We start from the raw sequence: 13,834 nt of genomic DNA, 5'->3' as shown, positions 1-13,834 counted from the left end.
CCACAGTAAAACGAGTCCTATATCGACATAATCTGAAAGGCCACTCAGCAAGGAAGAAGCCACAAATTTGTGAGCAGAACTGAAGAAGCGTGTGCGTGCAAGGAGGCCAGCTTTGTCAGGAGGAATGGGCCAAAATTCACCCAACTTATTGTGGGAAGCTTGTGGAAGGCTACCCGGAATGTTCGACCCATGTTAAACAATTTAAATGCAATGCTACCAAATGCTAATTGAGTGTATATAAACTTCTGACCCCCTGGGAATGTGATGAAAGAAATAAAAACTGAAATAAATAAATCTCTCTACTATTATTTTGACATTTCACATTCTTAAAATAAAGTGGTGATCCTAACTGAACTAAGACAGCTAATTTTTACTCGGATTAAATGTCAGGAATTGTTTAAAACTGACTTTAAATGTATTTGGCTAAGGTGTATGTAAACTTCTGACTTCAACTGTATATAAAGCAGTCACATAACAATCATACTTTACCAACCCTCAGCCACTCTCAGCCCATCCCACCTATCACCATAGACCACCCTCGTTTGGTTTCCATGTGCCATACATGTTTCAATTGTATTGTGATGTTTTATATAATTTTCCAACCTTTCTAATCGTATAGTATCCACAGATTGTGAGCTAAAGGTGAAAACCTTTCCTACTAGTATTTTTGTATTATTTATTGACTGACTATGTCTTTCCAAATTGCCCAACACTGCTATTTGTAAAGTTAATTTTTAGTGCATGTTGGGATTTTTTAACCATTCCTGAACCCGTGACCAGAAACAAGCTACATAGGGGCAATACCAGAACAAATGATCTATTGATTCTGTCTCTTCACAGCAACATTTACAGAGCTGAGATTGTTGTATGCCCCATATATATATCATTCTGTTGGTTGGAAGAATTGTATATAATAATTTAAATTGAATATTTCTAAGTGTTGAATCAAGTGTAGTTTTTTTGTACCCGTTCATTAACCAAGTGCCATGGAATTGGTACATTGAAAATCTCTTCCCATTTATTTTGCAACTGTCTGCAACTGCAGCTGTCAACATTTTTGTCCTCAAATGAAACTGGTATATTTTCCTATTTAGGCCAGTTCTATTCAGCCAATTTGTATCTTTAATATACGGCAGGCAAACAAGTTCCCTACCTTCTCCCTTTTCCACTTGCCTCCTCCATTTTTGTGGTAGTGCTGCAATCAGTTGGTTGTCAAGTTGGATTGAGCAGATATTCCCATATATTTTCAATAACTGCATATGTGACATAAGTCCTCCGTTTCTATTCATAATATCATTAACAAATATAATACAATATTTAAACACTTTTTCCATAAAGAATGTTTTTGTATTAATCAGTATATTTGAGTTTAACCGCAACATTAATTGTAATATTTGTTCTATTTTTTCTGGAGGATAAAACTGAAATTGTAACCAGCTTGTATGGCTTGTTTAACCCCTTAATGTTCTTGTTGGATGTAATTTTAATACCTAGCATTTCAATGGCCAAAATAAATAGATATGGAGACAACGGATAGCCTTGTTTTACTCCTCTAAAAAGCTCAATACTTTCTGAGAAGTAACCATTATTTACTATTTTACATCTGGGGTTGCTGTACATAACTTTAACCCATTGTATAAGAGATTCACCAAAATGAAAGTAATCCAGGCATTTATATATAAATTCCAGTTGTACTTTATCAAACATCTTTTCTAAATCTGCTAGGAAGTCCAGACCTGGTATCTTCGGTGTTTCATAATGTTCAATTGTTTCAAGTAATTGTCGTATATTATCTCCAGTATATTGTCCATGTGAAAAACCTGTCTGATCAGGATGAATAATATCTGGTAAAAACCTTTTTCATTCTATGTGCTATGAATTTCACCAGGATTTTTTCATCACAACATTGAAGTGTTAGAGGCCTCCAGTTTTTTAAATGGACTGGATATTTACGCTTACCGCCTGAGTCCTGTTTTAGTAGTAATGAAATCAGACCTTCTTGTTGAGTAGCTGAAAGTCTAGAAAATGTGGCGTCTTAACTGTGTGTTACATTCATAGTTTGGCATGCTGTTTAACTCTTTAGTGTTAGTTCGCATGATGCCTTTGTGTTTAGCTCAAGTTTACTGTTTCAAACTATTCCTGCAGTGTCCAATTTTGGAATGTCACTTTACATTCATTCTACTTGAATAGAGGTTCCTGGCCTCCCAGGCTCAGTCGTAATAGAAAAAAACTCCCAATCCCTTTTCTTACAGTAAATCCATGCAGTGTGTTATTAGTGTGTGGAAGGTCCATCGTCTCACCTCCGATTTATGATTGTCTTCATAATTGCTTTTCGTCAGCTTTGTGTAATCTATGGTCAGGTGAAGTTGCTCTGGGTGACCTTTTCACCCCCCATGTGTCTGCTGTGCACTTTCTTATTGTGACACGTATGAAATAGTCTGTTAGAGGTTATTATCTTCCCCTGTTGTACGCCCTATGGAGGTCAATAGTGCAATGTGTGGAAATAAGATAGGAGTGGGTCAGTGTGACCATAATAAGATACTGGACAAGGGTGCAATGCCCCTACTAAGAAAAATATGTCTGGTATGCAAGAGCATGTCACTAAGATGCTCATTCAATTAATCAGTCTTACTGAATATTCCCATTGTTTATTTCAACCTTATGTGTCCATACTAATTGGCCACAAAGTAAGACATTCTGGTAGTGGCAGATCTGTCACCTGCCACCTCAATATCTCTACCCACCTACCCATCTGTACTATGCCTATATTTTGAGCCATCTAATTTGCACATGATCTGTTTGTGCTCGGTTTAGGATCTTAGACTAGAATGTTCAAATCAGCTTTGATATCTGCTGACAATATTGGCTTCAGACTGCTGAAGGTACAAGGACCAAGGACAGGGATTGTTGCTGTTATTTTATCGTGTGACTTCCTGATGTTGTGAGATTCTCTGGGGTTTACAGAATACTGGAGCTGTGACATCAGGGCCAGCTTAGATAAAGCATTGTGGAAATGAATGGCTGCAGTATTGCCGTTAACATTGATGATGATTATGAGTGTATGATGCATGGAACGTTATGGTATAAACATTTAAATGTGTGTATTCTTATTTTAAATGTATGCAGTTCTGTCCTTTGAGATTTTATTGTTTATTAATGTTCTGTATTATGTCATGTTTTATGTTTTGTGTGGACACCAGGAAGAATAGCTGCTGCTTTAGCAGTAGCTAATGGGGTTCCTAATAAAATACAAAATACTAGATAATATGCATTAATCTGCAAGTAAAGACAATTGTAAAGCAGCCCTGCCTTCGCACTCGTCCTAGCCTCATTACATCATTGAATATCTCAGGCCCTCTTCACTGTGAACAAGAACTAGGCATTGGCTGTTTCCTGCCTCCCCATACCAAGGATGGGTGGATACAGGATGGAAGGAGTGTATCATTGAACTACAGGCTTCCAAGAGTGCTGCCTGATTCCAAACAGGCCGATACATGAGCAGCCCCATTTCATCTGAAAGTTGACTGGTGGGGATAGAGAATCAACCCTGCTGTAGCTACTGCAGGAGAGGCCAGTGGTTTGGCCACAGTGGTATAGATCTCCAGCCATGTCTTCAGAGGCTAATCTGGAGGCGAAAGAAATGCACACATGTGTAGGTGAGGTGCTGACTAGAGGAGTAGAACACTTGAAAAAGAAAAGGAGAGCCACACACTCTAGGAGCTCAGATGCAATAATTGTCTAACCTGTCTTCAGAGGCCAACAGACATCCAGTACCAGCATAGTCGGATCTGTGGGGGAGCTACATAGAGCTGAAGAGCTTTGAACAAGAACTAGGCATTGGCTGTTTCCTGCTCTCACACCTGGCTTTAGTTCCATTGCGGATGTTTTTTCATCAGTCTGCACAAACAGAGCATTCCTCCTGTGTTGCCTCGGCCTTGCTGATGGATATAGTGTTTACTCTGCAGGGTCTGCTGAGTGACGATAGTTATATTAGGACGTGCCCTGTGTACTCTAGGTCCAGAACAGTAGGCCCTGCAGAGCTCAGTGAGTCTTGTATGTACACTATTGATTGGCCAAACAATCAATGCAACACTTCTATCTTTGATTTATTTCCTCTGTTCCTCTTGCTTTACTGTGTGCTCTTTGATTGAGTTATTTGGCCAATAGGTTTCAAAGCAGGGAGCTGAGAGATTATCGATCACTGAACAGTTAGCCCGACCCAGATACTGTACATCTCGGGACTTTGCTTACAATATATCAGGCCCCCACCCCACCTCAACATCCAACTGAAAAGGCCAGCTCTGCTTTATAGGACAACAGAGGTTTCCACTGAGGAGGGAATCAAAACCAGGAAGGTGATTGGCCCAGATGGCATTTCAGAAGACTGTTCAAGACACAGGCAGCATTTTTCTTAGTTCTCCACTAGCCTTAAAAGCCTGTTTCTTGTGTATTGCTTGAACACATTTCTATCTTTGCCTTACCTAAAATGAGACTAGTAACAAAAGCAATCAAAGTACATCTACTTGTAATACTGTAAATGTTGGCTTGCACAAGCACGCCAAACGAATGACTCATATACAACAGTACACTGCTTTAATCAGATCTCTGCAAAAGCTAGGACGTGCTCTGCTTGTTGGCTGTACATAAGAGCAGGAATTGGAGAGAGGGCAGGAGAGAGCTGTGCAGATCATTTCAATACATGGATTACCGTATTCCCAGTTAGTGTACTGTAATCGCTGAGGGAACGGATAGAGGAAGCTGCAATCATTACAGGCCAAGCCTAGCCACCCCCACAGTCTCATCGTCATGGTAGAAATGTTATATCATATTTATGCTTCCAAAACTTATCATGTAAATAGTACACGTGGTGAATAAGGTGATTAAGCCTGACTCAAAGTACCTCTATTCTATAAGAGCCAAATTCTGAATTCGGAAATTACACCTTTCTTACGCACGACTCTTACCTTATGCAGGTGTGTAACGTGCTTTGCAGGCGTGGTTCCGTGGCGTGCTCTGAATAAATGTAATTCAACTGCTGAAAACCCTCCCACTTGCTGGCTAACAGATTTTCTTGTGGAGTTTTCATTCAATAGGGTTTCCGTATATTTATCTTAAGCCATCCCTTCAAATACAGTGTACCTTTTAGTTGGAATTTTGGCAAGACTCATCAGAATACATGGAGAGAACGAGTTCAGAATATTAGGGATCAATGAAAGAAATACATCTAAATTATTGCACATTCGTCTCCATTTCACCACCATTTGGTAGATTAATAAGTACTTTGATCTTGTAGATTATTTAGGTCACGGCTGTCGAACGGAGAAGACCAAAGTGCAGCGTGGTTGTAGTTCCACATTTTTATTAAATCCGTGAAACTTTGCAATACATAAATAACTGAATAGACAAAACAACAAACCGTGACGCAGAGAGAAACAAACACTACTCAAAACATAATAACCCACAAAACCCAGGAAGAAACACCCCTACTTAAATATGATCTCCAATTAGAGACAACGAGGACCAGCTGCCTCCAATTGGAGATCAACCCAAAAAAACATAGAAATAGAAAAACTAGAACTTAAACATAGAAATACAAAACAGAAAAACACAAAACACCCCCTGTCACGCCCTGACCTACTCTACCATAGAAAATAACCTCTTACTATGGTCAGGATGTGACAGTACCCCCCCGCCCCCACCCAAAGGTGCAGACTCCGATTGCTCCTAAACAAAAACAAACAAAAACAAAAGGGAGGGTAGGGTGGGCAACTCCTGTTTATGGCGGCTCAAATGCAGTCCACATAACCTTAACCTCCAGCAGAGGAGGCGGCTCCGGTTCGGGGCGTAATCCCCGCTCCACCCGCTGATCCTTCTGCTTTATTACCACCGGACCGTGGATCGTCGTCGAAAGAACCGGACTGTAGATCATTGCTGGAGGTTCTGGGCTGCAGGCCGCCGCTGGAGACTACGGGCTGCAGGCCGCCGCTGGAGGCTCCGGACTGGGGAGCGTCGCTGGAGGCTCCAGACTGGGGAGCGTCGCTGGAGGCTCCGGCCCGGGGAGCGTTGCTGGAGGCTCCGGACTGGGGATGCGCACTGGAGGTCTGATGCGTGGAACTGGCATAGGTGGCGCCAGACTGGTAACACGCACCTCAGGGCAAGTGCAGGGAGGAGGCACAGGACGTACTGGGCTGTGGATACGCACTGGAGGCCTGATGCGTGGGACTGGCATAGGTGGCGCCAGACTGGTAACACGCACCTCAGGGCGAGTGCGGGGAGGAGGCACAGGATGTACTGGGCTGTGGAGGCGCACTAGAGGTCTGGAGCTTATGGCTGGCACAACCCATCCTGGCTGGATAACCACCGTAGCCCGACAAGCGCGAGGCGTTGTGACAGGTCGCACAGGTTTGTGTTGGCGAACTGGGGGTACCGTGCGTAGAGCTGACGCAGGATAACCTGGGCCGAGAAGACGCACCGGAGACCAGTAACGCTGAGCAGGCATACTCCTTCCTGGCTGAATGCCAACTCTAGCACGGCACCTGTGAGGAGCTTGCACCGAGCGCACCGGGCTGTAGCTGCGCACTGGCGACACAGTGCGTATCTCAGCATAACATGGTGCTTGCTCGATCACTCACTCCCCAGAGTAAGCACGGGGAGTTGGCTCAGGTCTCCAACCTGACACTGCCAATCGCCCCGTGTGCCCCCCCCCAAAAAAAATATATGTTTTGGGGCTGTCTCTCGCACCTGTCTAGTGGTTTGTACAGTGCCTCATAATAACGCCGCTCTGCCTTCGCTGCCTCAATTTCCTCCTTCGGCCGGCGATACTCCCCAGCCTGACTCCAGGGTCCTTCCCCGTCCAGAATTTCCTCCCAGGTCCATTTCTGTTGCTCCTGGGCACGCTGCTTGGTCCTTTTGTGGTAGTTTATTTTGTCACGGCTGTTGAACAGAGAAGACCAAAGTGCAGCGTGGTTGTAGTTCCACATTTTTATTAAATCCGTGAAACTTTGCAATACATAAATAACTGAATAGACAAAACAACAAACCGTGACGCAGAGAGAAACAAACACTACTCAAAAAACCCAGGAAGAAAAACCCCTACCTAAATATGATCTCCAATTAGAGACAATGAGGACCAGCTGCCTCCAATTGGAGATCAACCCGAAAAACTAGAACTTAAACATAGAAATACAAAACATAGAAAAACACAAAACACCCCTGTCACGCCCTGACCTACTCTACCATAGAAAATAACGTCTTACCATGGTCAGGACGTGACAATTTAGGGTTAGGAAAGTATTTATGAATCATAAAAAAACAGGTTTGAAACCTTTATGCATGAATGAAAAAAAACGGTGGTTTGATTAATTCAGAATATTTCAACATTCAGTTCTTTAACCCATGGTAATGTTGGAAGATTAGTGTACATAGAATAGTGTACAATAGTTGGCTATATCCTCCTCTATTGCCTGCACTAACCATGGAACTGTGTGATGACACAGCCAAGTATTGTGCCATTTGTCGGGTTTAAACTCTTATGGCTTGGTCTGCGCTCCACTCCAGAACAATTTAATTAGACTGTCTCTTTTTTATATTATCAACTGTTACTAATGATCCTCAGCAAGAAACACATGGCCGTGACGGCGTTTATAAAGAAGGCAAATGAAGGTAAACGAAACAATGTAATTAAATGGAATGAAAATGTAGGATATACCAACTGAAGGGGACTAACTGTAAATTGACAGTTGAATATGTGTGGTTATTAGGCCTACTGATGGTCGATACTGATAGTGGCAAATGTTTTACATGATAGAAATATGAAACCGAGAAAGTCGAGGTAGACATTCGAGAGTGCCCATCACTGCAAGTTAAAAGGCCGTACAATTTAAATTCTGCATAATGGCACAGCTTTTCATAAACTTTACTGTGAGAAAGTTGACATGTTGATATGCTTCAGTTTGCTGCCATATGACTGGTTTTACATGTGTCTCCAGCGATTATAAGGTCAAATATATCTAAAACAAGGGTAATTTGTATTTACAATTACCTTTATCCAAACAGATTACTCATTTACAGTGCCTGGAGAATGCTGTTATTTCTATAAGAAAAAAGAAAGTAGATGCTTTTTCCACTTGGAACCAGTAGTCTAGGTTCACTAGACCTTATTCATGGTTTCCTCACACTTGAAGGTGGTGGAATTATTAGGGAATTAAGTCAAGGTCAGAATACGAGGTATCTGTAAACACATATCCGCCACACCTTCATTTATTCAATCTCCACCCAAAATGAATAGCAGGTGAATAGCATAATATTCTCATGCTTAAGTTCAAGGTCAGAATACGCATAGAGAGAAAAGTGCATAAAAAGGGAATTACGTTCCATTTACGTGCTCATAACTCGGGTCGGAATCGGGCCCTAACTGAGGAATGTTGTTAAAGTGACAAATAGTTATTTAATTAGTCATAATCATTATTCTGTGTAGCTCCCTTTTGTATTTCAGGGACAGTTCATATATTAATAGATTTGTTTACCCAAGTTTAAGTGTTTTGTTTACCTTGTTTGGAGACTATTAGTGCCAATAACCTTGAGTAATCTACTTACCCTCACCAAATAGCTTAGTCGTTGCTGCTTTGTGTGACAGTTAATTTAGCATTCATTCATGACATCACAATATATGGGGGTTGCATGATGTCAGTAACGAACAGAGGGAGAAGGAAAACAAAGGTTGAATTGTCTGTGATTTCCTGGTCACTAAAAAAATAAATGTTTAATCAGACTTGAAGAAGAGCACCAAATTAAAAAGGATTAATTAAATAAAGTCAAATCAAATGGTTAGCCTCATTACTTGATTTCTCTGCAAGCAGTACTTATAGTGCACAGGCAACTTAAGTGAACTGCAGCAACACAGCAGTGCCTTTGACTGAAAGCCACATGCCCATATGCCCTTTTAGTCTTGAGAACGTGTCCCAATAAATGTGTAGTCAAATAGCCTTGTGTTTCCAAATAAATGGGCCCTCTTGATGTTCCATCAAAGGACAATTGCCCGAAGCTGCTGTGAAACTGTCTACTGACGCTGATTAAATAGAGAAGGCCGGGGACAACAGCAACCAGCTAAAAGGCAATGCTAGAATTGCTTGTAACACAGGACTTTGAGACAATGACATATATTTTTGAAGAAGCTTATTTTACTGAGAAGAAAATGGACAATTATGATATGGTTGAAATGCTTTATTTTTTACTTTTCCATCATTGTGGATGTGCATGCTTCATCCTTTAGTAGGTTGAATAGTCCATATGCAGTACACCAGATAAAGAAAAAATGGAATGGAGAACAACCCATCTATTGTCAGCTTCTATTATTTCAATCAGCATTTAACACTGATGAATTGACAAAAGACCAATGACCTTTGCCATTGATAAAGTTTAGGTCAAATTTCGTAACTGTGAGTTTGCACAAAGGCACAGATCAAGTTTATCACCCTGTTTCTATGACTAAGCAAAGACACATCTGCGATCATGTACCCATTCAATGTCAAATTGTTTTATCGTCGCTAGACCTAAATGAAGGCTAGAGCCAGTATGTGAGAGTCATCTATGAGCAATACACTTAAAATGAGTGTTATATTAAGGTATGTAAAATGATAATGGTAGTGCTTATCCAGGAAATCAAAAATGATATGTCCAGTATTCCTGAAATGGTCAAACATGTCATCAAATGTAGAGAGGATGTTTCCCAAAGATATAATTTCTCTGAGATATTCGCTGTTGAGAGGCTATTATAGCCACCACGTCTTAGCAGTTGATAATTGACATTTTCCCTTCCTTCCTTCATGAGGAAATGGTTTTTAGACATTCATCTGATTTGACTCAATGTTTGTCATCGGTGGCGATAAGGAATACAATTCCATGTTAAAAGCCATTAGTTTTCTATTACGGTTGAGCAAGATGGATAGGCACTCAACACTGACTGAATTACTGTGTTTAAAGCGTCAAATCTTTTTCAAAGGAGTCTACCTCTACGGGAGCTCCCTTTGCCACTTCCCAGGGCTGAGTGTCTGAAATGGCCATAACACTCTGAGAGGCAGACAGCCTGTCATTTCAGTAGTGAGCTGTCTGCCAAGGTATAATGGAAAAGCTGTGGCAGCCATAAAATGTGCTGCATCTCGATGTTGGAACACTATTGTCCAAACACTCCGGACACCTTTCTAAACTTGAAATTACTGTTTTTAAAGTAAAAACATGCAGTCCGTTTCCACATCCTCTACACCTGGTGCAGACACATATTATTGTCCAAAGTGTTTTTGAGCAATGAACAGGTTGTCCATGGAAACATCCACATGGAAAGTGTTAGTGATGACTGTTGGTTTTTGCAGATGTAGAACAGAGAGGATGCGTTATGGCTAGGCCGGGAAGTCTCTCAGTCTCCACACACCTCAGTTTCTCTTTATCAAAGGCTGTGATGGGATGTTATAGGGAACAAGCAATTTGTTCAAGTCAGAGAGGAAGAAGATGAGAGGCTTTCTGTAGAGAAGAGGGGGGAAGAGGTGCACAAAGCCCTTGTCCCTGAAACAAGGCTTAGATGTGATGTTCGCAACATGTCACTTTGAGAGCCACTCTGCGTGATTTGATAGGGAGCGGAAGGAGATGGAGCCAGAGTAATGAAGTGAGGAACAGTGGGCTTGCTCGTGGGCCTATTCTGTGCATCCAGGCTGCAGAGAGTGTTACCTGATCATTTCCTCCAGACAAATCTTCAGCCTCTGCACTTCTCATTGAGATGTGGAGGACAGAATATAATAAGCATGGGACTGTTGTTGTCCTGTATTCTTTGATTATTCATTAATATGAGATGGATTCCAACACCCCTCAACCATCTCAATTCCCCAAAACATCTCACCTTCTGCTTAAGATTACACAGTCAACAGTAAACAGTATTCTGAAACAACTTTATTATGCTGCAAGGGTGTGGAGCAAGGGCTGCATAGTCAAAATCATTGGGGCGGCAGGTATCCTAGTGTTTAGAGTGTTGGGCCAGTAACCGAAAGGTTGCTGGTTTGAATTCCCGAGCTGACAAGGTAAAAATCTGTTGTTCTGCCCCTGAACAAGGCAGTTAACCCACTGTTCCCCGGTAGGCTGTTATTGTAAATAAGAATTTCTTCTTAACTGACTTGCATAGTTAAATAAATAAAATTACCTTTGGCCTTCAAGCCATTATTGTGTTATTGACTGTACGTTTGTTTATCCCATGTGTAACTCTGTGTTGTTGTTTTTGTCGCACTGCTTTGCTTTATCTTGGCCAGGTTGCAGTTGTAAATGAGAACTTGTTCTCAGCTGGCCAACCTGCTTAAATAAAGGTGAAATAAAAAATAAAATAAAAAAAGAAGGGTTGGGGCAGGGTAACATGAATAAGTCCAAGTTGGATAGGGAGGGCATGAGGGCTAGTGAATCACTCCATCTTAGTGGGCGTCAGTGATTTGGAAATACAGGACAACTGTGCACACGCTTCTCCAATAAACCTACTTAACTGGATTAGTGATGCCACCCTCCAGGTATGAATACATTTAAGCTTTTATCATAAACACACATAAACAAAAACACACTATTTTTTATCAGTTAAGAGCCAAGTTGGGTAGCACTTGAGATGACCATGATAACCGTCTCAATTGGAAATTACCTTTAAAAGCTGCATTGTCGACAATGTGCAAATAGATTGAATCACAGGTTAAAATACATTACTATTTGACTATTTGTTATTTATATACTTACAGTGTGTCACATCCTGACCAGTAAAGGGGCTGTTTGTTATTGTAGTTTGGTCAGGGCGTGGCAGGGGGTGTTTGTTTAGGGTGTTTCGGGGTTGTTTGGGTTATGTTCTATGTTAGTGTATTTCTTTATTATTTCTAGTTGGTCTATTTCTATGTGGTGTTTATTGGGTTGACCTTCAATTGGAGGCAGCTGCTTCTCGTTGCCTCTGATTGAAGGTCCTATTTATAGGGGTGTTTGTTCTATGGGGGTTTGTGGGTAGTTATTTCCTGGTTTAGTATTTGTTGCACCTGACGGGACTGTTTGGAGTCATTTGTTTTGTATACATTTTCCCACTGTGTTTTGGTCCACTCCTTACGACAATCGTGACACAGTGCCTTCAGAAAGTATTCACACCCCTTGACTTTTTCCACATTTTGTTGTGTAACAAAGTGGGATTCAAATGGATTTAATAGTAATTTTTCGGCAATGATCGACACAAAATACTCTGTAAAGGCAGTGGTAGAAAAAGTCTCTAAGCGCTTTGCAAACCTGAATTGTACAATATTTGCAGAATATATATATTTTGTAATTCTTCAAGCTCTGTCAAGTTGGTTGTTGATCATTGCTAGACAGCCATTTTCAAGCCTTGCCATAGATTTTTAAGCCGATTTAAGTCAAAACTGTAACTAGTCCACTTCGGGACATTCAACGTCATCTTGGTAAGCAACTCCAGTGTATATTTGGCCTTGTGTTTTAGGTTATTGTCCTGCTGGAAGGTGCATTTTTCTCCCAGTGTCTGTTGGATAGTAGACTGAATCAGGTTTTCCTCTAGGATTTTACCTATGCTGAGCTGTATTCCGTTTATTTTTATCCTAAAAAAACTCCCTAGTCCTTGCCGATGACAAGCGTACCCATAACATGATGCAGCCTCTACCATGCTTGAAAATATGAAGAGTGTTAGTCAGTGACGTGTTGTGTTGGATTTTTCCAAAATATAATGCTTTGTATTGACAAAAAGTCAATTTCTTAGCCAAATTTTTTGTAGTGTTACTTAAGTACCTTGCTGCAAACAGGATGCATGTTTTGGACATTTTTTATTCTGTACAGGCTTCCTTCTTTTCATTCAGTCATTTAAGTTAGTATTGTGGAATAACTACAGTGTTGTTGATCCCTCCTCAGTTCTCTCATATCACAACCATTAAACTTTGTAACTGTTTTAAAATAACAATTGGCCTCATGGTGAACTCTGATCATTTTCCTTCCTCTCTGGCAACTGAGTTAAGAAAGACACCTTTATCTTTGTAGTGACTGGGTTTATTTATACACCACCCAAAGCCTAATTAATAGCTTCATCATGCTCAGAGGGATATTCGTTCACGTTTTTTTTTTTACACATCCATCAATCAGTGCCCTTCTGTCACGTCCTGACCAGTATAAGGGTTATTTGTTATGGTAGTTTGGTCAGGACGTGGCAGAGGGTATTTTGTTTATGTGGTTTGGGGTGGTGTTTTATGTAGTAGGGTGTTTGATTTATTATTTCCGGGTTTTTGGGGTTATGTTCTAGGTTTGTATTTTCTATGTGGTCTCTAGTCTTTTGTATTTCTATGTCTAGTTTATTGGGGTTGGACTCTCAATTGGAGGCAGGTGTTTTCTAGTTGCCTCTGATTGAGAGTCCTATATATGGGTATGTGTTTGTGGGAGATTGTTTCTTGTTTTGCCTGTGTGAGCCTGACAAGACTGTTTTGTTGTTCGTGCGTTCTTCATGTTTGTTATTTTGGTGTTTTCTTGATTTAAAATAAATAACAAGATGAGCATCCACATTCCTGCTGCGTTTTAGTCCTCTATTCCCGACGACAACCGTTACACCTTCTTTGTGAGGCATTGAAAACTTCCCTGGTCTTTGTGGTTAAATCTGTGCTTGACATTCACTACTTGATTGAGGGACCTTACAGATAATTGTATGTGTGGGGTACAGAGATGAGGTAGTCATCAAAAACATTTTTATCACTATTATTGAAAACAGAATGAGTCCATGCAACTTATTATGTGATTTGTTAAGCACATTTTTACTCCGGAACTTATTTAGGCTTGCCATAAC

At 40.8% G+C, this 13,834-nt stretch overlaps 1 protein-coding gene across 1 annotated transcript in view; it reads left to right on the top strand.

Moving 5' to 3' along the window:
• The window catches only part of LOC106585718 (GDNF family receptor alpha-2), a 62,182-nt gene that overhangs the window by 34,524 nt on the left and 13,824 nt on the right, over positions 1 to 13,834 (top strand). The window lies entirely within an intron of this gene.

The sequence above is a fragment of the Salmo salar genome, chromosome 24 (assembly GCF_965601325.2).
Source record: "Salmo salar chromosome 24, fSalSal1, whole genome shotgun sequence".
NCBI classification, from domain to species: domain Eukaryota; kingdom Metazoa; phylum Chordata; class Actinopteri; order Salmoniformes; family Salmonidae; genus Salmo; species Salmo salar.
This window is presented reverse-complemented; position numbering and strand designations above follow the sequence as displayed.